The sequence below is a fragment of the Bombyx mandarina genome, chromosome 05 (assembly GCF_030267445.1).
Source record: "Bombyx mandarina strain Sakado chromosome 05, ASM3026744v2".
Lineage (NCBI taxonomy): Eukaryota > Metazoa > Arthropoda > Insecta > Lepidoptera > Bombycidae > Bombyx > Bombyx mandarina.
The window spans coordinates 5,586,562-5,610,810 of record NC_143212.1 but is presented as its reverse complement, the minus strand read 5'-3'; the positions used below and the strand labels follow the sequence as shown (position 1 = coordinate 5,610,810).

The 24,249-nt window shown below is 37.2% G+C and overlaps 1 protein-coding gene across 1 annotated transcript in view; it reads right to left on the bottom strand.

Annotated features, from left to right (window-relative positions):
- Positions 1–9,792, bottom strand: part of LOC114250115 (uncharacterized) — an 85,116-nt gene extending 75,324 nt beyond the window's left edge. Inside the window, exon 1 of the mRNA XM_028183851.2 lies at positions 9,575–9,792. The gene's annotated coding sequence lies outside the window, so the exon portion shown is untranslated. The remainder of the gene's footprint in view (positions 1–9,574) is intronic.
- Between the last annotated feature and the right edge of the window lie 14,457 nt (positions 9,793–24,249).

The window sequence follows — 24,249 nt, the reverse complement described above, 5'->3', positions numbered from 1 at the left end:
AATATTTATGAATGTAAGAAAGTTCTCGAGGGTAGGTAGGTACATTGCACAAGTTTAAACGGTTTTCGTTCGGAAGCGACGGATTACACGAAAAACGCGTTAGGTCAAACGCCGGTTGCTGGACGATAATGGATAAAAATTGTGTGAAGTTTTCACGGCTTATTAACTCGGATCGCGTTCGTTACACGTGACCTTGGCGTGAGCAAGCCTACGCCTACGCGAAGAATTAGTTTTCTAGTGAGTTTAGTAACGAAACATTTTTGAGAGAAAGTGGAATTGTATGTGAAGAAAAGAAAAGTTGGCTTGTGTTTTTTGAGTATAACGTTTTTGTTTAGTAACATAAATAACTTATAATAATAACCTTAGAACTCATATCTCAAGGTGGGTGGCGGCATTTGCGTTGTAGATGTCTACGGGCTCTGGTAACCACTTTTTTTTTATTGCCTTTGTAGGCAGACGGGCATACGGCCCACATGATGGTGAGTGATTACCGTCGCCCATGGACTTCAGCAATGCCAGGGGCAGAGCCAAGCCGTTGCCTACCGCTTAATACTCTCCACAAGCCTCGTTTGAAGAAGGACATGTCATAGCGCTCGGGAAACACCGTGGAGGGGAGCTCATTCCATAGCCGGATGATAAGTGGCAAAAAAGATCTCTGAAAACGCACTGTGGATGACCGCAGTGGCTCCAGGTAGTATGGATGAACTCTACTCCGGTGGCGGGCGGTGCGATGGTAAAAACGAGATGCCGGTATCTTCTCGAACAATTCCTCAGAGCACTCCCCATGGAACATACGGTACAAAATACAGAGGGAACCGAAGTCCCTCCGCAGACCCAGAGGTTCCAAACGGTTCCAGAGGTTCTTAACATCAGGTGGGCTGTGAGCTCGTCCAAGCACGTAAAAAAAAAGTCGTTATTTAGGTATATTACCATATTATATGCGTTTTTAAGTCATTCGTGACTTAAAAAAGCATATGTGTGATTTGAAGGAATATGAAGTAAATTTTATTCTATTACTTATTTAGCTTACAATATTATAAGGGCTTATTAAATAGGCTCAATAGTAACAAACTCCTTTTGATTTCTTAAAGCCGCTTTTTGCTCTCTATACGTCGCCGCTTCCAAAATATTTTAGACACGAATACGACTAATAAAACCAAAGTGAATTATAATCTTAGCCACACGCCATCCGTACCATCAATATCTCATACATCCATTTTACTACACATAATAACAGTCCCCGAAACGACTTCTGGATAAAATGCCTAATTCGTTGCTATTAAACGGATATAACGTGTAATTTTTTCTCGGAATCTGAATTTGAGTAATACGAGAGATCGCCGCGGGCATTTGTGCCTTTCTTAGTGATCGAACAATAAATAATCACCATTAAAAGATTTATAGTGGACACTGACCGTGAAACAGCTTAGTTGGGGGAGGAAGAAGGAAGGTCAACAATTTATTCCAACTGCACCTGGTGATTATAGCCTAAAGCGTTCAGCTTGTTGAAATGATTATTTTTAATTGGTGTATTAGATCATGTAGAATGTAGATGATCTACTTACCCGGCATTACAGGAGTTCATCGAAACGACGAAGTGAATGCCAAGTGTAATGTAATATACTTAGTCTGGCCATAAATACTGTTACAATTAAAAATAAACAAAATAATACATTTGAATTTGGAATCTGTCATTTTTATATGATTACTCATTGAGTTTTCTCATTTTGGCGTCAATATGTTGTACAATATTTTGCGATATTAAAATGGAGCGGGGTGATAAAGAGAACCGAATCGCTGTGATTGCAATACACAAATTAGGTATGGAGCCAAATGCAATTTTTAGAACTCTCCATAAGCTTGGTATTAGTAAAATGTTTGTGTACCGGGCTATTAATAGGTGCAATGCGACCTGCTCTGTTTGTGACTAAAAAAGATCTGGTCGTCCACGTAGTGTTCGTACGAAAAAGGTGGTCAAAGCAGTAAGGGAAAGAATTCGAAGAAATCCTGTCCGAAAGCAAAAGATTTTATCTCGGGAGATGAGATGAAGTTAGCACCTAGAACCATGTCGCGTATTTTAAAAGATGACTTAAGACTTGTAGCCTATAAGAGACGTACTGGTAATTTCTTAACTGATAATTTAAAAGTGAATAGGGTGGTAAAATCGAAACAACTACTGAAGCGGTACGCAAAGGGAGGTAATAGAAAAATATTGTTTACGGATGAGAAAAATTTTACAATTGTGCAACATTTTAACAAACAAATTGACCATATTTATGGTCAAAGCTCTAGGGAAGCTTCCCGATTAGTCGACAGAGTGCAACGTGGGCACTATTCGACTTCAGTGATGGTTTGGTGAGGTATTAGCTATGAAGGAGTGACTGGGCCATACTTTTGTGAAAAAGGTATCAAAACATCGGCACAAGTGAATCAAGATACCATTCTTGAAAAGGTAGTGAAGCCCCTTAACAACACTATGTTCAATAATCAAGAATGGTTCTTCCAGCAAGACTCGGCGCCAGGTAATAAAGCTCGGTCTACGCAGTCTTGGTTGGAAACGAACGTTTCGGACTTCATCAGAGCTGAAGACTGGCCGTCGTCTAGTCCCGATCTTAATTCGCTGGATTATGATTTATGGTCAGTTTTAGAGAGTACGGCTTGCTCTAAACTCTATGATAATTTGGAGTTCCTAAAAAAATCCGTACGATTGGCAGTGAAAATTTTTCCCATGGAAAGAGTGCGTGCTTCTATTGATAACTGGCCTCAACGCCAGGACTGGCTTAAAGGACTGTATTGCAGCCAATGGAGACCACTTCGAATAAGCTTTTTAGACTTTAAATTGCTTTATATTTATGTATTAAACTAACACACTGTAAAAGTAATAAAAGTTATTTCCCATAGTTTTTTTTTTGTTTTTCTTTGTAACAGTATTTATGGCCAGACTAAGTATATTGAAGGGTGGGGCAGCCGTTGTAACTATACTGAGACTTTAGAACTCATATCTCAATGTGGGTTGCGGCATTTACGTTGTAGATGTCTATGGGCTCCGGTAACCACTTAACACCAGGTGGGCTGTGAGCTCATTGACCCATCTATGCAATAAAAAATTATGAAAAAATATAGTGCTTATAGAGGCTTATTAAATAGGCTTAATAATAAACAAACTGTTTTTGAATTCTTAAAACCTATTCCTATTCCTAACCTTTCTATGCGTCGCCGCTTCGCTTTTAGACACATAACCTTTAGTTATTAAGTCGAAATCTCAATTTTAATAAACACATATTCCACTGATCAACGTATGACTATTTCTGGATAGAAATGACATGGTGGTAATACCTATCATAACAATTCGCTATAATCATCTATTTTTAGGCAGCGACTTTGCTCTGCCCCTAGCATTGCTGACGTCCATGAGCGACGTTAACCACTCATCATCGGGTGGGCCGTACGCTCGTCTGCCTACAAGTGCAATAAAAGAAAAATACCAGTAAAAAATATAAGATACCATATAGCTTTACAACTACCTGATACTACGTGATGATACTAGTGGATGTGCAGTGTCATAATGAGCAGCTCACAGTCATCCACTGCTGGACATAGGCCTTTCCCAATCCACACCACTGAGCCCGGTCTTCGGCTCTCCTCATCCACTTCTTGCCGGCCATCGTTCGGAAGTCATCGCACCACCTAGCCAGGGGGCGTCCCACGTTACGTCTTCCGCTGCGCGGTCTCCACTCGAGAACCCGTCTGCTCCAGCGATGGTCAACTCTATGGCATATATAGCGAACCCACTGCCACTTCAGCTTGCTGAGTCTTTGAGCTATGTCGATGACTTTAGTTCTCTGTCGAACAACCACATTCCGAATGTTATCCTTCAGGGAAACTCCGAGCATGGCTCTTTCCATGCCTCGCTGACCTAGAGCTGACGGACCAACCGGATGGGCAGTTTAAGGTGCTTTATTTTGTAGTTTTGTTACCAAGTCGCTTTAGTGTTTTCGCATAGATCTGTACGTGACTTTTCGCTAAATGCAAATCGAATTGCATTTGGCATTGTAAGGGTAATTTACCTTATGAAATTTAATGTAATTTATTCAAAAGATAATGTACAAAAACATTGTAAATGTAATTACATTTAATTTTATTGGTGCTTTGCTTATAATTTGTATTATTAAGTATGCTGACAAAATAAGATTGTAATAGTTTTTAATTTATTGTTTTTCTCAATTTCGGTAAGCTATTTAATAAAATAGTTGTCACATCCAAACAGCACACATCGAAATAATAAGGATTTAATATAATTTCATTGGTAGCGACGTAACAACGAAACAATTCAGTGACACGACTTTGAAAAAAAACAAGAAATCTATGATAAACCATCAAATATTCATAACGTTTAATTAATAATTAGAAAACATAAAATTGAACTATGTTAGGTTAAAGATTGATACCGCGCCCGCCCTCGGAGATCGTTCCGAATCGGTCAATTTTATTTACAACAAATGCCCATCAAACGCACCGCTTCAAGTCGACTAATTGGCGCTAATAGCACAGTTATAAAGCATCTTACTGGCTTTTATAGTACCGATATAGAAACTATGATATACATACGGGCAGTAAAAGTTGTTTTATTAGGGAATGTTTAGAATCAATCCACTTTGGATCTAAGTGGTTTCGGGTTTCTGAATATTGGTGATTTAAGATTGTGGTATTTTTATGGTGTACAATAGAGAACTGCCTTCGTCCGTTGGTTTCTATTTAAATTCAATGTTACTGTTAAAAAATGCAGGATTTTAGTTCATAAAAGAAGCATGGGCTTGGTGTTGGGAAAGTATTTTTTTTTTTTTTTTATTGCTTAGATGGGTGGACGAGCTCACAGCCTACTTGGTGTTAAGTGGTTACTGGAGCCCTTAGACATCTACAACGTAAATGCGCCACCCACCTTGAGATATAAGTTCTAAGGTCTCAAGTATAGTTACACGGCTGCCTCACCCTTCAAACCGAAACGCATTACGGCAGAAATAGGCGGGGTGGTGGTACCTACCCGCGCGGACTCACAAGAGGTCCTACCACAAGTATTTAAAAATGATATACGTGGGATGGGTGTTGTACATAGTACATACATACGTGACGTGACACGTGAGAAATTTTCAAGTTGTCACGAAAAAATCAAGACACAAATAAAACTATAACTAATATTATAATTTTAGACCGATTAATTTTGTCTTTAAACGAATCTTTATGCATTGTTTCTTATTGTTATTGATTATAAAATAAATACATTGACGGAAACTTTGAATCTGCTTCATAATTGCTTGTCGGTGTTTGCTATGGGCGTCGTTTCTTTCGCATTTCCAATGACTTAATTAAGTTAGTTCCACAAAATGTTCAAGGGAAATTTTATACGTACATGTTTGTTCATCGATAAAGTTTTACCGTATTCGTCGCTTTGAAATTTTAATTGGAAAACTAGTTAGCTAGTTTGTTTAACCGATATACAAACATAACGTATTGTATTATGATAATGGGTAATACTCAATATTTAATAAGCTTTTTAATTTTGAATTACATCGTGCTATTTATTCAGTGATTTGACGGCTACTTCGAAATTTGACTTCACTGGCTCGTTGGTTCAGTTGTTAGTGATTCTGTCCACTGTACCATGGGGTTCATATTATATTCCCGGTTGGAATCTAAAGCTTATTTAAAGACATTGAGAATTTGGACTATCGGTGACTTTGTACTTAAAATGTATTTGCATATTTCCGTTATTTATAACATTGGAGACATTTGAAACAAATATTTAATAATTTTGAATTTTGAAGATTTTATTAATAAATAAATAAATATTTACTAACAATCACGCCACGTTAACTGGTCCCGTGATAAGTTCGTAAAGAACTTGTGTTACAGGTACCAGACAACGGATATAAATGTAAGATTTTTATTATACACATACATATATTTAATATACATCCATAACCCTGGAAAAGACATTTATATTTATCATACAAATATCTTCTCTTGGCGGGATTCGAACCCGCGACCCCCTTGTGTAGTGATCATGTCATTTACCACTACACCAGACGGCCGTTGTTAAGTAATATTAAATTAATATAAAACAATTCACTTTTTTATTGTTTTATGAATAATAAAAGGTGTATAAGGTTTGATAAACGTATCAACGGAACTAAACTCTGCACGATTCATTGAAAACGTTATAGGAGTGTACTCCACAGACTAGTAGTAACACAAACAATGTTGCGAGACAAAGCAATAGGTAAATCTATCTCCGAGTATGTGAAACAGTGAATCTATCGTACGGTCTGGTTAAGCCAGGAATGCACACTTGCTTACAAATTGAATCTCGTATGTTCTTAAACGTATCAAAGGCTGTCGGAACACGAAATTTTACTTCGACCACTCAAACAGGAAATTCCTTGCGTATTTCCGCCATATGAAAGTTCGGTGACCGAAAATCTAATGTTTCTACATGGAAAAACATTAGCCAATAAACAAGACGCCGGCTTGTACGAAGTTTCGTGACCTTCCCGTATTAGTTGACCGGTTAATAATGTCTGTCGATACGGCTCTTTCCGGTTTTATTTGTGATACTTTTTAACTATATGACTAATGGTATTTTGTTTCATAGTAAACTGAATTGCGGATCGCAATGAAATGGAATTAGACGATGACAAATGATGATAGAATTGTCTTTTAAGGATCAGAAGTTTTGAATCGTGAATTTGGCACGGTAGTTCTGGCAATATAATATGTATCCCATTAGTTATAAGGTAAGTAGTAGGAAACGGCTTGTCTTTGACCATAACGTTGCTAATGTCCGTAAGCGCTGGTGACCATAAGATGGGCCGTATGTTCACCTGCGTACAGTGGCTATTATAACAGAAAAAAAAAGATTCAACAGCGAATTTTTGAAGTTATACTTCTTTAGGCGCGTTATAAAAAATTTATGAGTGAAATTTTACGATCTGCGCGCACCGTGACATAAAATTAACAGAAATGAAGTGGCCCACAAGTGCTCCAATACAATTGAGGTTAACTATCCGTATGAAGAATCCGAAGAAAAAAGTCATGGCTCCGGAATATCCGGGAGTGGACCGGTATTGCCTCCGTCGAACAGATGTTCCAGCTGGCTGCTGACAGAAAGGAATACAGAAAGCTAACGGCCAACCTTCAGGATTGAAGAGGCACTGGAAGAAGAAGAAGAATCCGTATGTATTATTTAGTAATTACTATAAATGACAAAATTATAATTTAATATAATTCATACTAAATATTATTAAATTATTAACGTTAAATATTTACTATTAATTATTTATTATTAAAAAAAAAATTATAAAAATAAAGTTAACTTTTTACGCGCGTACATAAGTACACGCACCCTTTTTTTAGTTATTATCCCTACTTACTTATTTTAGATATAATCATACTAATAAATACAACAGTACGACTAGTACTAATCTTAGTTGAACCTAAATTTCTTCATTTCACTGTATTAGTTACTCGTATGTAATCTATCAGAAAGCTACGTGTTAGCGGGCATGCCGCATGCCCAACAAAAAAAAACACACTTAAATTATCTCCGCTCTTACGCAATCTAGTTATTATTGTCGGCAACACGTTTTGTATTGAAGTCGTAAATAACAATTATATGGAACTTACATTATTAAACAGTATAATCTTAAAATGTATTTCCGTAAAAAAGAAGCACCTGTATTAGAAATAATTTAATTTATTGCGTTAGAAAATGTGGTGTAATGAAATATACTGCTCCCCCGATACTGTTGTAAAATGTAAACAAACAATGCCGAGATACCCCTATAGTGGGTTCTCGAACGAACTCAAGAACTAATTAGAATTTATTTAACTTGCCTTGAACGTCTAGAAACGCATGAATCATGGTTGACTAATTATCGCTAAAACTAAAATTGATAAAGGGTTATTTTCCTTCGTGTGCACTTCTTTTTCAGTAAAAATTTCTATAAATTAGGGCAGATATTACAATTCGGTCCTTGTTGGTCCTATGACGCTCAAAGCTCTTTTATGTTCGATAAATATTTGAAATAAACTACTTAACAACTATTTCAAAAACTTTACGAACTTTGTAAAGCTTAGTGTACTAGAAGATTTTATTTATTTAATTATGACTTTAGATATTTACATTGATGCGTATAAACTTATTATCATTTAATGACTTCAGCAATACATACTTATTAACTTAATTTATTATCGCGACTATAAATATCACGGACCGTCTGTCCGTTCATTACAAAATTCTGTGTGAATGTTACGATTTCACAATTAAAACCATGAAAAAAAGTATGTTAAAATCGATATAAAACAAGACTGATTTACAGTTAGCAGACAGGAAGAAATAGATTTTCACTCGTTGACTTAACGCGTATGTTAAAGCTCTGAGACCGACAATTCCCATGAAGATCTCATAAATCTTCCGCGAACTGGTGTAAATTTTGTTTTAATACTCGAACATTTTAAATTACATTAATGCTTAAAATCGTTGAATGGCCAATCGAATAATGGTGACGCACAAAATACGTAAAGCTTAACCCAAAAAGGATATCATTTCCGCAGGAAACGACCAATTATTTACGTTAAGGACTCAATAGCAACAAACTGGACGTTAGAAACAGCCCTAGATAAGAACAGTCAATCTTATATTCTTTTAAATATCTAGACGGTAATCTATAATCTGTTAAACAGAAATTTAAGACGAAACTTGAAACCAAGCTTCTAAGAAAAAATAAGAATAAAATTATCTTCCTTGCAAATAGACTAAATCTGGTTAGACGTAATAAGGGAATTGTAACAACTTATAAGTAATATTTTAAAACTTATAAAAAGCGATTTAAAAAAAAAACAAGGTAAAATTGAATATCAATTTAGTTGTAACCAATATTTTGGATCTTGAGCTTAACGATGTTGTAGTAGGGGAAATGTGTTATAGATAAGATGCATGAAATAACATTAAAGACAGCGTTTTATCGGCGAGACGCAATAATTCATTAATATTTGATGTTCCGAGTGTTTTATTGAAATAATAAATTGCCTTCAACTGTGTATCAACTTTCTTATCGCGTTGAATATGTAAAGAAGCCTAAAATAACACGCAATCACTTATGAGTATACAACATTGGGTAATATCGTATTCCAATGAGAAAAACTGTGCACGGTGTTAATAAACTTTTAATTTAACATTGGGTTAAGTACAAAATATGTAGAGGTGAAATTAATTGCGTGTTAAATTCGACCTTAAGGTTGACACTATTCATAAAGGTCAATTGCACAAAGTTAAATTTTAATTGAACAGGTTTTCGTATGGACTTTGACAATGTTGTTGTTTCATCCTATAAACGCCAGAATTAAATTTTTTATTTAAAAATTAAAGCGTAACAAAAACGAAGCTTCTACATTTTATAAAAAAAAAAACACTTAATATTTCCTAATAAAATCGAGTGCGAATGAGCCTGGACATTCCCTTTGATATTCGTTGTGCTACTAATTAAAATTTAAACCAACACAAACCATAAGTACGTACCTTAAGTCCACTAAACGATTAACATTCAAAAACAGTCCTTCAGCGTTGAAGCGAGCCAAAGCCACAGTTCAACATTCACACGGAACATAAAAATCCAGTTCGATGCACAGAACACACGAGTGTATTAATTAATTTCAATTTATTACGATCGAGTACGTCGGAGCAAGGGAAGACGGGACACGTGTTAACTGAACGCGCACCAAGCGAAGACTGGCAGTAGTCAGTGGCTGTAGTTACTATTTCTAAATACGCTCCTATCCACCCCCAGAGTTTCCGCGCACCCTATGAGCGCAACGCTCATACCATGCAATTTTCTATAAATTTTCGCATAAGCTGCGAAGCCGAGCTGTCAAAAGCTGTTTTTACTGTATCTCTGCCACGGGTGCACACGTTTTGATTTCATTAAGTTCAATGAGGATTTTTATTGGACGAGATGCCAAGGGTCTAATGTTGTGTTCAAGAAATTATTTTTAATAAATTGAAAATTTCTTGATGGGTTTTTGATTCTAAGTTATTAAGAAATTGTAAAGCTCTACAATTTATTAGAAAAGAACACTCTTTCAATATAGTAACGCATATTGTTAAACTATTGCGATCTAAAGAATAATGAAAAGAATTTAAATTACAATGAGAATAAACACGATATTTAAACCAATATAAACTTATTTAAGTCATATCCCCAAATCAAAGTCATCGAGTTGTAAATTAGTTTGTTCTACGTTAAAAACGCTACCTACATCTCTAGGTATTTCGTAGAGCTTGACTATAAATATAAATTATTAAAAATCGGACAAAATCTGCGTATCAGTTCCAACCCGTGATTGTTTGTTTGTAGTTTATTCTTTAAATTTTTACACAATTGTTGCTGAAGAAAAGATAGGAAAAAATAAAAAGTTCTACAAAATTCATATCACATAAATATTCTTTCATTTCTTATCAGATTTATGAAATTCAGTTCAAAGATTAAATGAAGTTTACTTTGATTCACATTTGCCTCCAATATTATTTTTTAAAGTCCGATTATGCTGCAGGTAAATCTTCAGTGAGAGGGGCTTTAATCAAATCGATCCTTGAGGAGTAAATTCCAAAAAGAAGTAATTAGAAATCGTTGTGGCCTAAAGCAATGCAACTGTGCCGGGTTTCGAATCCAGCAATTATTCTAATGTTATTATACTTAAGAAATGATCACGATTGACTTCCACGGTGAACGAATAATATCGTGCATAAAAATCAAATCCGCAAAATTATAATTTGCGTAATTACTGGTGGTAGGACTCTTATGAATCCACGCGGGTAGGTACCACCACTCTGCCCATTTCTGCCGTGAAGCAGTAATGCGTTGGTTTGAAGAGTGGGGCAGCCGTTGTAACTATACTTGAGATCTTGGAACCTAGCTAACTTAAATCCCTTTGTCGTTCTTATGTATCCGATTTGGCCATTCAACAGCGGCGTGGGTGTTTAATGCGTATAGACTTTCCGGGATGCTATTGGACAAGAATTCAAACTCTACTACAAGACTTCAAAGAACATATTTTATTATTATAGAGACAGGACAATTCACAAACTTGATAACTTGACTGTTTTAATGATATACATGTTAATAAATACTTTGGGCCCTTTTGGGCTTCCACCGCCATACAATAATTCGAATAGCAGCCATATAACATCTATAGGGCGCATCATTTAGCCACAGTCAACTTCCAGGCCGAAGGTATCCGAATGAGATATTCCGTGCCGACCATTAAGATGCTTATCCGCAGTAGCAATGTAAATATTTCACACCTGTCCCATACCACCCTTCATCCCGGTAGAATATTTAAGCATTGAGAAGTTGATTCTTATGTCTCGCCCCAATCAAACTCAATCGTATGATTGAGACCGGAACGTATTATATGAATCGTCATAAAAATATCCTGGATAATGAAGAGAGCTCGGACTAGATTCAAATTACACCCTACTGTCATAGCAAATGTTAAAAAGAGGCAAATCAAAAAGTAAGTGTTTTTTATGCTTTACATAACTGAACTATTTCAAAGTTATATATTGTCCATGAACTACACAGATCGCTAGAGTCATTATCATTCTTTATCATGTTCTACGTGCCACTCTCCTGTTTGGACTTTAGCCAGAAATCTTCGCAGCACCGTAGTTACATTGTACTGTATTTTTGAAAAAAAAAAGCAAATAAGAAACGAATAATAAATGTTACTTAATAATTTACTGAAATGCATTTACTACAATTTTCATTCATAAAAATTCGCATGTAGGTAATCTTTGATATGTTCACATTATGATTAGGTACTTGTACATATATGCGTTACAAGTTCATTGAAGAAAATTCTCATTGAAGAAAATAAAAACTTCCGAATATAGTTTACGAAATTCGATCATAAGACGATTTGATAATCCATGACATAACAACTTTCAAGATAATTCGCCTAAACAATGCCATAAAACAAAGACATAAAACAAAATTTTAATTCCAGTCCTTAATATTAACATTCGTAGACTGTACAGCCAGCTCGCACTGGTGAGTACCACCTTCTATCTGCAGCGAAACATTACGATCTGAACGATGGAAGAGTACATTTACAATACAATTAAAACTTCGATCACTTGTCTCAAGATATGCAGCGGCAAATTTGTGGTGTCTGCGGTCTCTAGTAATGACTTATTTTTTTATTGCTTAGATGGGTTGGCGAGCTCACAGCCCACCTAGTGTTAAGTGGTTACTGGAGCCCATAGACATCTACGACGTAAATGCGCCACCCACCTTGAGATATAAGTTCTAATGTCTCAAGTATAGTTACAACGGCTGCCCCACCCTTCAAACCGAAACGCATTACTGCTTCACGGCAGAAATAGGCAGGGTGGTGGTACCTACCCGTGCGGACTCACAAGAGGTCCTACCACCTGTAATGGTAAATACCAGGTGGGTCTGCACTCGAAGCACATATGTAGCGTATTTGAACCACATTAGTCTTATACGTGCATACTCGTCAGTTGAGTTTTTTTAATACCATAAAATAGACAGAGGACCTCACCGCTGCCTAGATTTAAAGCTTCCAAGGCACGTTAAGTACAACGTGACTTCCGAAGCAAGCCTCGAATCCTGAGGTCTTATCTGAAATTCTTTGATAAAATTCTATCTTGTCCCAGATGTGAATACCCGATTTCTAGGCCACAAAAATAATTTGGATAGGTAAAGTAAAGTGAGAAAATTACAACCACAAATAGGGTACTGTATAACTATAGTCTATATTATTATAATTTACTAGAGGTCCCGCAGTAGTCGAAATTCGACTATAATTAATTGGAATTGTAAGTTTGTACACTATTATGGTTGTATTTTATACTTCTATAATCACAAAGTTCGCCAAGACTACACTAAAAATATTAACAAAGACAAAAAATATTTAATCTATTCTCAATTTGACAACAGACGTCAAGAACAAAAGTTTGACAATAAATAGTATGCATGCGTGTGTGCGTCAAATACATGGTATGTAGTGTGTATAATGTTTTCTTTATTGATTTCATGTATCTTTTATGCATTATTTTAAGAAAATATTAGCATTGTGCACTTCTTCTCTATATTCTCTATAAGTGTGGAAAATTTCATACTCCAAGTCCGCGTAATTTTCGTAAAAAGGAATACAAAGTTTTTGCTTCACGTATTAATATATAATAGATTGGAGAAAAACAAAATATGTAGCTAAATACTATTTTCTCCTCTGTTTGCCAACCGATTTTCTTTTTATTTTGCTTAGTAACTATTGAGGTCGAGGGTTAGTGATATCATTAAGCTTTTTGAAATAATTCGCTTTTTTATTCAAAGTGTTAATAACAATACAAAAAGGAATATATAGTTAATAATATTGTAATCTTCAGGTGTCATTGTAGCTGAATTTAATTTATTGGGAGAACACTAGTATCATATTATAATAGGCAAAGACAAAACAGCTAACTACTATTTGCTCTGATTTTCAACCTATTTCCTTTCTCTTGTTTTATTTTTACGCTAACCACATTTTTAGGGATAGTTTTTTTTCAAATGGTCAATAATAAATCAAAAATAAAATTAAATAGGTACTACATTAAATGAATTCGTTAATACATAAATTAATAAGATAGAACCTGTCGAAGATCAACGCCTCGCGGTCACTAACAAATTTTATGTGAATTCAGCAATGGCCACAGTGGCTGCATCTTTCAAAAAAGCACAAGCTGCGATTAGATTAAGATGCCGTAAAGTTTACATGGCAGTTATTTTAAGGTTCAAACTTAAGCAGTAGCTCTACATTGTTAAGGTAATAAATGTATTAATATTAATATACACATATTTACATGCCATATTAATATTATGTTATATAAGTATTTAGCTTTAGCTTTAGTTACTTACCGCGCCTTGCGGTAAGAATTGATTTGTAGAAAATATCTCGTAAGGAAAGGAAGTATTCAAATGTATAGCCTCATCATTTTACTTAGTTTTTATTATTTAATTTTTAAGTCACTATTTTAAATGTCGATTCTTGATTACAGAGACTTTTTTTTAGTTATTCAGGATCTTCGTTTTGACGTGATCCTCCGATCCGACAAGTTTTGATTTTGTTTGTCTTGTGACTATTTATATATCTATAACTATACATTTATTATATATAAAACAAAGTCAAATTTGTTCGCACACTTATAACTCGAGAACGGCTGAACCGATTTTCATAGTTTTTGATCTGTTGTGTTTGTCACCGTCCCGAATAGAGGATAACTTAAAACTTTTTTTATTGGTTAAATGGGTGGACGAGCTCACAGCCTACCTGGTTCCTGGCGTCCATAGACATTTACAAAGGAAATTCGCCACCCACCTTGAGATATAAGTTCTTCACCCTTCAAGACAAAACGCATTACTGCTTCACGGCAGAAACAGACAGGTTGGTGGTACTTACCCGTACGGACTCACACCAGCTGGTCCTACCACCAGTAATTACGCAAATTATAATTTTGCGGGCTTGACTTTTATTACACGACGTTATTCCTTCACCGTGGAGGTCAATCGTAAACATATGTTAAGTACCTATTTCATTAGAAAAATTGGTACCCGCCTGCGGGACTCGAACACCGGTATATCGCTAGATACGAACGCATCGGTCGTCTTATCCTTTAGGCCACAACGAATTCAAAACTTCGAGTTTCGTAACTGTCAAATATTTTATGTTCATCCCTTCGATACGGTAAGCTTTCCCTTCAAATTATAAAAACGTATTTAAATAATATACATTATAATAATATATCTAGCTACTATACGCCTGGATTGTGCTACCGTAATGGAAAAGCGATATTTAGTTTAGCTAATCTTTAACACAACCATGACTGTTAGGCAGTAGGAAGTTTGACGGGTCAGCTAGTTTAATTATAATTTTCCCGTACGTATGTTTGTCACTGAAGTCCTCTCAAGCGGCCGGACCCATTTTGATATATTATTTTGTGTGTTGCGGTGGTTTGATCCCAGGTTATTTTAGACAAGCAGCCCGCTCCGGCTCCGCTCGGGTCTGTAATAAAAATTTCAACGATATTTGACGTTGTTTTATTTTTTTAAATAAAATAAAACTTATTGGGGCATAACTATAACACTTTTTGTAAATAATAATGTGTTCTACAAAGTCGTAGTACATTATTTTATCCAATCATCAATACTTTTCGCAGGGCACGCGATGTAAAGAATATTTTAGGTAATTTTTTTACACCTTGGGTTACATTATTGGAGTTTTAGTAATAATCCCTAATTTTTTTCAAAATAGATTATAGCGTATGTCACTCGAGAATAGTGTAGCTTCCAAACAGTGAAAGAATTTTTCAAATCGATTCAGTAGTTTCGGAGCCTATTCAATACAAACAAACAAACAAATCTTTCCTCTTTATAATATTATTACTATTACTATAGATTTACAACTAGATTCGATGCACTGTGATCAGACTCCTTATTTTTTTTATTTCCGTTCAATATGACGTCACACAGTACTCGCCACTAAGATTAGGTTTTTTTTTTGACAAGTTATATATTTTTTTTCTTTTTTTGTTGCCTTATTATGCAGACGAGCATGCAATCTACCTGATGGTAAATGGTTGCCGTCGCTCATGGACGTCAGCAATCCCAGGGGCAGAGCCAAGCCGCTGCCTACCATTAAGTACTCTCCGCAAGCCTCGTTTGAAGAAGGATATCTCATAGCCCTCGGGGAACACCGTGGAGGGGATTTCATTCCAAAGTCGGATGGTACTTATATTATAAGTTAGGTATTATTACAAGTTATTACTATAATAATTTCGATTATTATAACTTGTCATCTTATTGAGGTCATGTATTGAACTAAGGTAGGTAGATTTAACAATTGAAATGGTGTGAGTAATTTTTTGTCCTGCATACATAATTAATTAATCAAAAGCATGATAAAATGTGAAACATCTTCACTAGTGTTCACGGTCGGCCCCCTGTTCAAAGCGTTAACAAAAATAACATCGAAATGTCACGGAACTCTATCAATAAACTGTATGTAGAGTTTATTGATAGAGTTCCGTGACCGGTTCAGAGAGTTTTACGTCCATTCCACGCGACAGATAGCTCTTGAAAAATGTAAAAACACTAGAGTGTACGCCGTCGAAACGATTTTGTACTGTGTCGGTTTAATTTCAATAAAATTTACTCAGAGTTCGTTTTTCGCTTCTGTTATTTTCATTCTCAATAAAGATAAACATCACGAAATTTCGTTTCTTATTGACTCGATTCCTCTTAAAGTTAATCATAATGCCAAAATAGCTAGTATCAATTTTGATTATACTTAGTCTGGCCATAAATACTGTTACAATTAAAAATAAACAAAATATTACATTTGAATTTGGAATATGCCATTTTTATATGATTGCTCATTGACTTTTCTCATTTTGGCGCCAATACATTGTACAATATTGTGCGTTATTAAAATGGAGTGAGGTGGTAAAGAGAACCGAATCGCTGTGATTGCATTACACAAAGTAGGTATGGAGCCAAATGCGATTTTTAAAACTCTCAATACGCTTGGTATTAGTAAAATGTTTGTGTACCGGCCTATTAATAGGTGCAATGAGACCTCCTCTGTTTGTGACAAAAAGATCTGGCCGTCCACGTAGTGTTCGTACGAAAAAGGTGGTCAAAGTACTAACGGAAAGAATTCAAAGAAATCCTGTCCGAAAGCAAAAGATTTTATCTCGGGCGATGAAGATAGCACCTAGAACCATGTCGCGTATTTTAAAAGATGACTTAGGACTTGCAGCCTATAAGAGATGTACTGGACATTTCTTAACTGATAATTTAAAAGAGAATAGGGTGGTAAAATCGAAACAACTACTGAAGCGGTACGCAAAGGGAGGTCATAGAAAATGTTTGTTTACGGCTGAGAATTTTTTTACAATTGAGCAACATTTTAACAAACAAAATGACCGTGTTTATGCTCAAAGCTCTAAGGAAGCTTCCCAATTAGTCGACAGAGTGCAACGTGGGCATTATCCGACTTCAGTGATGGTTTGTTGGGGTATTAGCTGTGAAGGAGTGACTGAGCGATACTTTTGTGAAAAAGGTATCAAAACATCGGCACAAGTGTATCAAGATACCATTCTTGAGAAGGTAGTGAACCCCTTTAACAACACCGTGTTCAATAATCAAGAATGGTCCTTCCAGCAAGACTCGGCGCCAGGTCATAAAGCTCGGTCTACGCAGTCTTGGTTGGAAACGAACGTTTCGGACTTCATCAGAGCTGAAGACTGGCCGTCGTCTAGTCCCGACCTTAATCCGCAGGATTATGATTTGTGGTCAGTTTTAGAGAGTATGGCTTGTTCTAAACGCCATGATAATTCGGAGTCCCAAAAACAATCCGTACGATTGACAGTGAAATTTTTTCCCATGGAAAGAGTGCGTGCTTCTATTGATAACTGGCCTCAACGTTTAAAGGACTGTATTGCAGCCAATGGAGACCACTTCGCAAAAACCTACCATGTAATGGAGACACACGCATATATGCTTTTTTTTATTATTGTATAAGTATAAAGCCTATGGTTTTTTTCTTTTCTTTTTATTCCTATTTAACATTAATTCAGCATGTCCTCCTCCTCGCATCGTTTCCTCACTGCTGAGGATCGTGACCATTATAATTCGACATGATTTTACTCCTTGTAATGTCCCGCCAGCGCCTCCGGTCATTGGCCGCATGAAGGACGTCGTGGAATGGGATCTCTAGTGTGGTGCGGATTTGGTCGAACCACCTTATCGGGCTGCGCCCGCGCGGTTTCTTTCCCTCGATCTTCCCTGTCACGAATAGTTTCTCTAAGCTATCCGGTGTTTTCCGAGCAATATGACCGAAGTAGTCGAGTGCGCGGCGAAGGCAGAGTGTGGACAGTCTAGTCTTGATCTGCAGTTGATCTAAGACAGACAGATTGCTTCTCTTCGCTGTCCAAGGTATCCGGAGCATTCTTCTCCAGCACCACATCTCAAGGCCACGCGTTTGCGATCAGCCGCTTTAAGGGTCCAGGTCTCCGCTCCGTATAGAAAAATAGAAAAGACCAGGGTGAGTACCAGTTTTATCTTTGTTTTCTGGGTAATGTTACGGTCCTTCCAGATTTTACCGAGCTGGGTCATGGCTCCCTTTGCCATTCCAATACGCCGTCGTATTTCAGGTTCGCTGGATCCAGTATTGTTAATGTTGAAGCCTAGGTAAATAAAGTTGTCAACAAGCTCAAGGTTTAGTGTTCCACTAAGCTCCAACTTTTTTTTGCGATCAACGACCATGATTTTAGTTTTGGATCTGTTGATGGCGAGTCCCATCTCCAACCCTATGTGCTCCATCCTGTTCAGAAGCTCTGTCATCTCTGCTTCTGTTGTGGCAAGCAGAGTGGAGTCATCTGCGTAGCGCAGGTTCGTCACTCTGACACCACCTATGTTTATGCCTCCATCCCAGTTTTCTAGGGTCTTACGCATGATGTATTCGCCGTATATATTAAATGGAACGGGTGACAAAATACACCCCTGGCGAACTCCTCTTCTGAAATTAAAATGGTTTGATATAGTGCTGTCGACCCTTACAGTGCCCTGACTGCCATAGTATAGGGATTGGAGAAGAGCTATAAGGTGCATGGGTACTCCGAGTTCCTGAAGGACCCACCATAAGCAATTCCAGCCAACGCAGTCAAACGCCTTCCTCAAGTCAACGAAGCACAAGATAACAAGATTTCTACTAATTGTCGGATGTTTAGGATCTGCTCACGAATACCTCTGCCTTGCCAGCCTGTCCAGTTCTGTTTAATTAGCATAAATACTTCTTAGACTATTTCGTTATTAATATCGGGCTATCTATTTTGCAGGATCTGCTTTGTAAGTACGGTTTTTGAAAGTAAACTTAATTACAGGGCAACATAGAAAATTTATTCATTATTCAGTACAAAGAGATTTGATTAGCTTTTCGAAAGAATAATGACAGCATTCGCCATGAAAGATATGAATTTATTTAATTTCTTGTCGATTTGAGTTTGTGTCTCTTTTTTTTTCGTGCTTAGATAGGTGGACTAGCTCACAGTCCACCAGGTTTTGAGTGGTTACTGGAGCCCATCTACAACGTAAATGCGCCACCCAACTTGAGATATAAATTCTAAGGTCTCAGTATACGGCTGCCTAACCCTTCAGGCCGAAACGCATTACTGCTTCACGATAGAAATAGGCAGGGTAACCTACCCATGCGGACTCACAAGAGGTCCTACCACCAGTAATTCACCAGTAAGGCTTTCGTTGTTTGTAGTGCCTTTTATGTGTTACTAGCGAAACAACTTAGCTTTAGTTTTCATTATATGATAAAACGAAACATGTTTAATATTTTCTCTGACGATATTCTGCATGCGTGGGAACGTTAGTTGAAGTCGTCGTGGCCTAAATGATAAGACGTCCGGTGCATTCGTATGTAGCGATGCACCGGTGTTCGAATCCCGCAGGCGGGTACCAATTTTTCTAATGAAATACGTACTTAACAATTGTTCACGATTGACTTCCACGGTGAAGGAATAACATCGTGTAATAAAAATGAAACCCGCAAAATTATAATTTGCGTAATTACTGGTGGTAGGACCTCTTGTGAGTTCGTGCGGGTAGGTATCATCGCCCCACCTATTTCTGCCGTGAAGCAGTAATGCGTTTCGGTTTGAAGGGTGGGGCAGCCGTTGTGACTATACCTTAGAACTTATATCTCGAGGAGGGTGGAGTATTTACGTTGTAGATGTCTATGGGTTCCAGTAACCACTTAACACCAGGTGGGCTGTGAGCTCGTCCACATATCTAGGCAATAAAATAAAAAAAGTTAACCGTTTGTACTTGGAACTATATTAAATTAAAGGACAATGAACACCGGCTGTTTAATATTTTCTGAGAATTCATGCAATTCGTTGTCGCAGTTCAAGTTAATTTAATTTTTCTGTAATTTAATTTCAGTAAACAACTTAGACAAAAAAAAAGTTCAATTGTTTTTGTTTAAGAAAGTTAGATTGGAAATGGAGCTATTACAAATTTTCGTTTTGTATGATTAGTTTAGCGTAGTCGTAAAGAGTTTCCATTAGGAATGAGCCTTTTTATTTTTTCATGGTGGATTCATACAATCGTAATACTTTTTTGAAAGTCATAAAAACTATTTTCTAATAAAAAAATATTTGTCTTGAGAACATTATTTATTTAAATGTGCTTTTGTTAAAGCTGTCAGAAACCGTGAAATCATGGAAAGCGTATGTATAATAAATAGTACATCGCAACATACTTAATTATATACATGTTAATTTTAAGCTTGAATGTTTTGTGTGTATTGCTGTTGGTGTGTCTAAATAAATAAATAAAAATAAAATACCTACCTGTTGTATCCTTTTCATAATTTCTCTTGACAAAAATGACTTCTATCTCTCTCTTCACACCTATGTACCATTGTCAATCCGTCAATGAGTCCTAAATTAAGGATCTCTCTTCTTCGCCTCAGTCGTTGAGCTCCTTGTAGGGTGTCGTGGCCAACTACTTATGCTGTCAGGGGCAGATGTTACTGGCTGCATGACCTCACGCCATTTGTCACGATTCGAAGTTATTCTCGTGCCCTCGTGTAAAAAACTCCTTAGTGATCTATCGAGTAGAAAAGCAGATAAAATTTACATATTTTTAATTTAAAATTTTCATTTACAATCTTAAGGGGCGGAGATGTATGGAAATGGTAGTGCAAGGTAGAGGGGGAAGAAGTCGACCGAAGAAGACATGGATGGAGTGTGTGAATGACGATATGAGAGAGAGAGGAGTGAGTGTTGAGATGACGGCTGATAGAAGAGAATGGAAGAGAAAAATTAGCTGTGCCGACCCCACCAAGGGGGATAAGGTGGAGAAAAAGAAGAAGAATCTTAAGGGGTGCCCATGAACCACTGAATTCACGAATAACCAAAAGTAATAAACTGCTCATTAATAAGCATCGATAACGTACGCAACTGAAAGTAGAAGACTCCGCAAAAATACAAAATTGAGAAATCAAATTTTAGTTAAATAAATACAAACTGCAAAACGTAACAGAAGACCTTTTATGCACAAAGCATGTAGAGAAGTTAGTGAAATTTCCAAATCGGTAATTTATCTGCTAGATGGTTGATCCCAGAGACTTATCAAGAGGTCTATTAAGCGGAGGACGCCTCTTACTCCGATGATACATGAACTAGTGAGCTATAATTGTTTCAGTATTTGCATTGCGTCTTAAGGAAGCCCTATTAATCAATTCGATTATTTATGACAGCCAAAATAACACAAAGGTATACAAACTCGAGCACAGCTACCATGAACCTACTTAGCGTTAGGATCGTTAGCAACCAACAACAATGACCATCTTAGGCGACTGTCTTAAGTGTATTTATTATATAAGCGACCGTTTCTAGGTCCTATGCACTATTTTTACACAGAAATTACTAGCATACTAATTTTAAGAAAATTTACAAACCCGCCATCTACATGTCACTTCTATAACTATTTTATTGCGAAATTGAGTACCACGTTGCTTGGTATTTCTTGAGCTATTTTCTAAAATACTTGATAGATAGCACCTCTGAGCTTAACAAAAACCATGGAATTACTTCGCGAACCACTAATATAATATAAGTACTGTCCCTCTAAAACATTATCGAATTTATTTTTGTTAATTTAATATCTAATTCAGTAATATCATTTAGTGACGCTACTCATGTAGTCTTATTAACAGTGCCCTCTAGTGAAATACATAGGCATATAATTTTTAACGTATAAGTACCACTATGTACTACGAGATGGCGGGTTAAAAAAAATAAAACTTGCAGGTTATTATATGAATTTTTATATTTTTCTTTCTACTTTATCCTAATTTGCTATTGAATACACGCCATTTCAGGTCCTCCCAATCCACTATCGGTGCTTGTGCCTCAAGCACCGGTCACCGCTCTCGTCAAACCCGTCGGTTCAGCGAGCAAATTAACCCTCAGACGCGGCCCACTAAGTTTCTCGCCAGATCTTCTCAGCGGGTCACGTTTCCGATCCGATGATAGATTCTCAGAAGCACTGCAGCAAGTAATGCTCCATTACTGTCATTCATCCACACATTCCGTTCATACGTGTATTATTCCATTACCATCAATCACCAGGTTGGCGATAAGCTCATCTACCTATCTAATCTAATAAGAAAATAAAAACAATGAAGAATGACAATAAAACTCGCTGACCAGTGAAAGTTTAGAACAGACATTGGATAGCCACTAATTTTGACATCCTACCTACGAAATGGTCACGTTCAATTTACACTTACAACAATTAAATTAAGTACAACCGTTAACATGCTACGAATAAGTTAACTTCACGGACAATTAGGAAGCATGTTATAATTTGGGAGTCTTATAATTCACACGGGTGTTTTTGAAGACCTGAAACTGGCTTCAAATCGTTTTGATTGTAGGCAGGAGCTTGAAGTAAAAGAAAAAACTTAGGAACGTGGCATAGTGGGACTGGACGACATCCACATTGTTCTAGTCATCCTGATTGAAGTCGGGATTAATGCGTGTACCATTTCATCCAGCTCGTCTTGGGGAGCGTAATTGGTCACGCGCTGCTTTACACGGTTGTGCTGACGATGGTCCTATACGGGACATTTGTATGGAGCCGGAATGTGACCCTGAGAATGGATCGCTTCGATTCCCGCGACGCGTCCACGGTCAAAGTCATTCATGAATATCACCCGGCCTTTCCAGTTTCACCAGGACAGGTAGGCGAGCAAAAGGTCAGCAAAGAGAGATGGGATTTGCTAATAGCTGCTTGAGCGTCTCTAAAGAAGACCTAACATCTCAAGAGCAGCTGCTTCACGAATGAATCACTACCGGATCCGAATTGCGACCCGTTGCGAAGATCCAGCAAGAGCCTCAGCGGGCTGACGTGTCGGTTAGGTTGTACATCGAACTACTTACCGAGTTCGACGAGTACGGTTACCAGGGTCTCTAAGCCTGCTCCTAGTGTTAGAGCTGAAGGCGTCTAGTGCTGAGGTTAATGGATCTGATGGATCCGTAAGGATGTGTTTGGAGTATCAACGTTGCTGCTAATGCAGGAGTCGGGGACTCGTCAGCGACGACAAAAATAAGGCGATTTTTATGACGTATTACCTTATGATCTCCGACGACTAACCTACAAAAAGGTCATTGGAAGGTGTTTACGTGTGTGCGGGCCGTGGGAGCGAACACCACACTGGCGTATGTCATCACGGTTGTAAACAGTACCTACTCTGAAGATCTGAACAGTGGTGCCAAGCAATTTAATAAGATTTGACAAAATTCGAAGATCGCGCTATCGCTCTAGATTTATTTAAGTATCTGAAGACAACGTCGGAACGCCATTTCGAAAAAGCGGCTCGCGCGGTCGTGACACAATCACCGTCTTATCGTGGTGGCCGCCAACTACATACCCGATCCAGAAGACCAAAAGACAAACAGTCGCCGTCGCCCAAACCATGGATCTTTCCGATCCATCCCCGGTGCTTTTAGGCATCTCAAGCACCGGGCTTCATTCTCGTCGAACCCATCGAATACGACGAAGGTGTCGTCATGTAAATTATCCCACAAACACAGCCCACTGAGCTTCTCGCCGGTGCTTCTCAGTGGGTCACGTTGTGGATCCGTTGGTAGATTCTGCGAAGCACTGCTCTTTTTAGAGCTGATGTTAGCAAGCTTCAGGTCTACTGTTTGATATAAATTACCACAATATACGAAAACGTTTAGACAGATGGCATATAGGAAGGGGTATATTAGTAAATAGAACTTCGTAAATCACGAATGTTCATTGACCGCAATTTACACATCGTCAGTTAGCGCAATTTAATGATTACAATATTTTACAAAGACCTGTCAGTTATCGGAGTAAGTTCGTTAATTGTACACCTAAATATTCAAGTTGGTTCATAAATAAGGCTTTATATTTAATTTGAAGACGTTTCGAGATAAAGACAATTTTAAAATCAAATATAAAAACAAATTTTAATGTAATTCACGATTGATGTAAACAAAACTTATGGATGTTCGATTGCGTGGTAATGACAAACATCTCGATTCCGTTGATATCCAAAGTTTGATTTAATTTTAATTCGCCC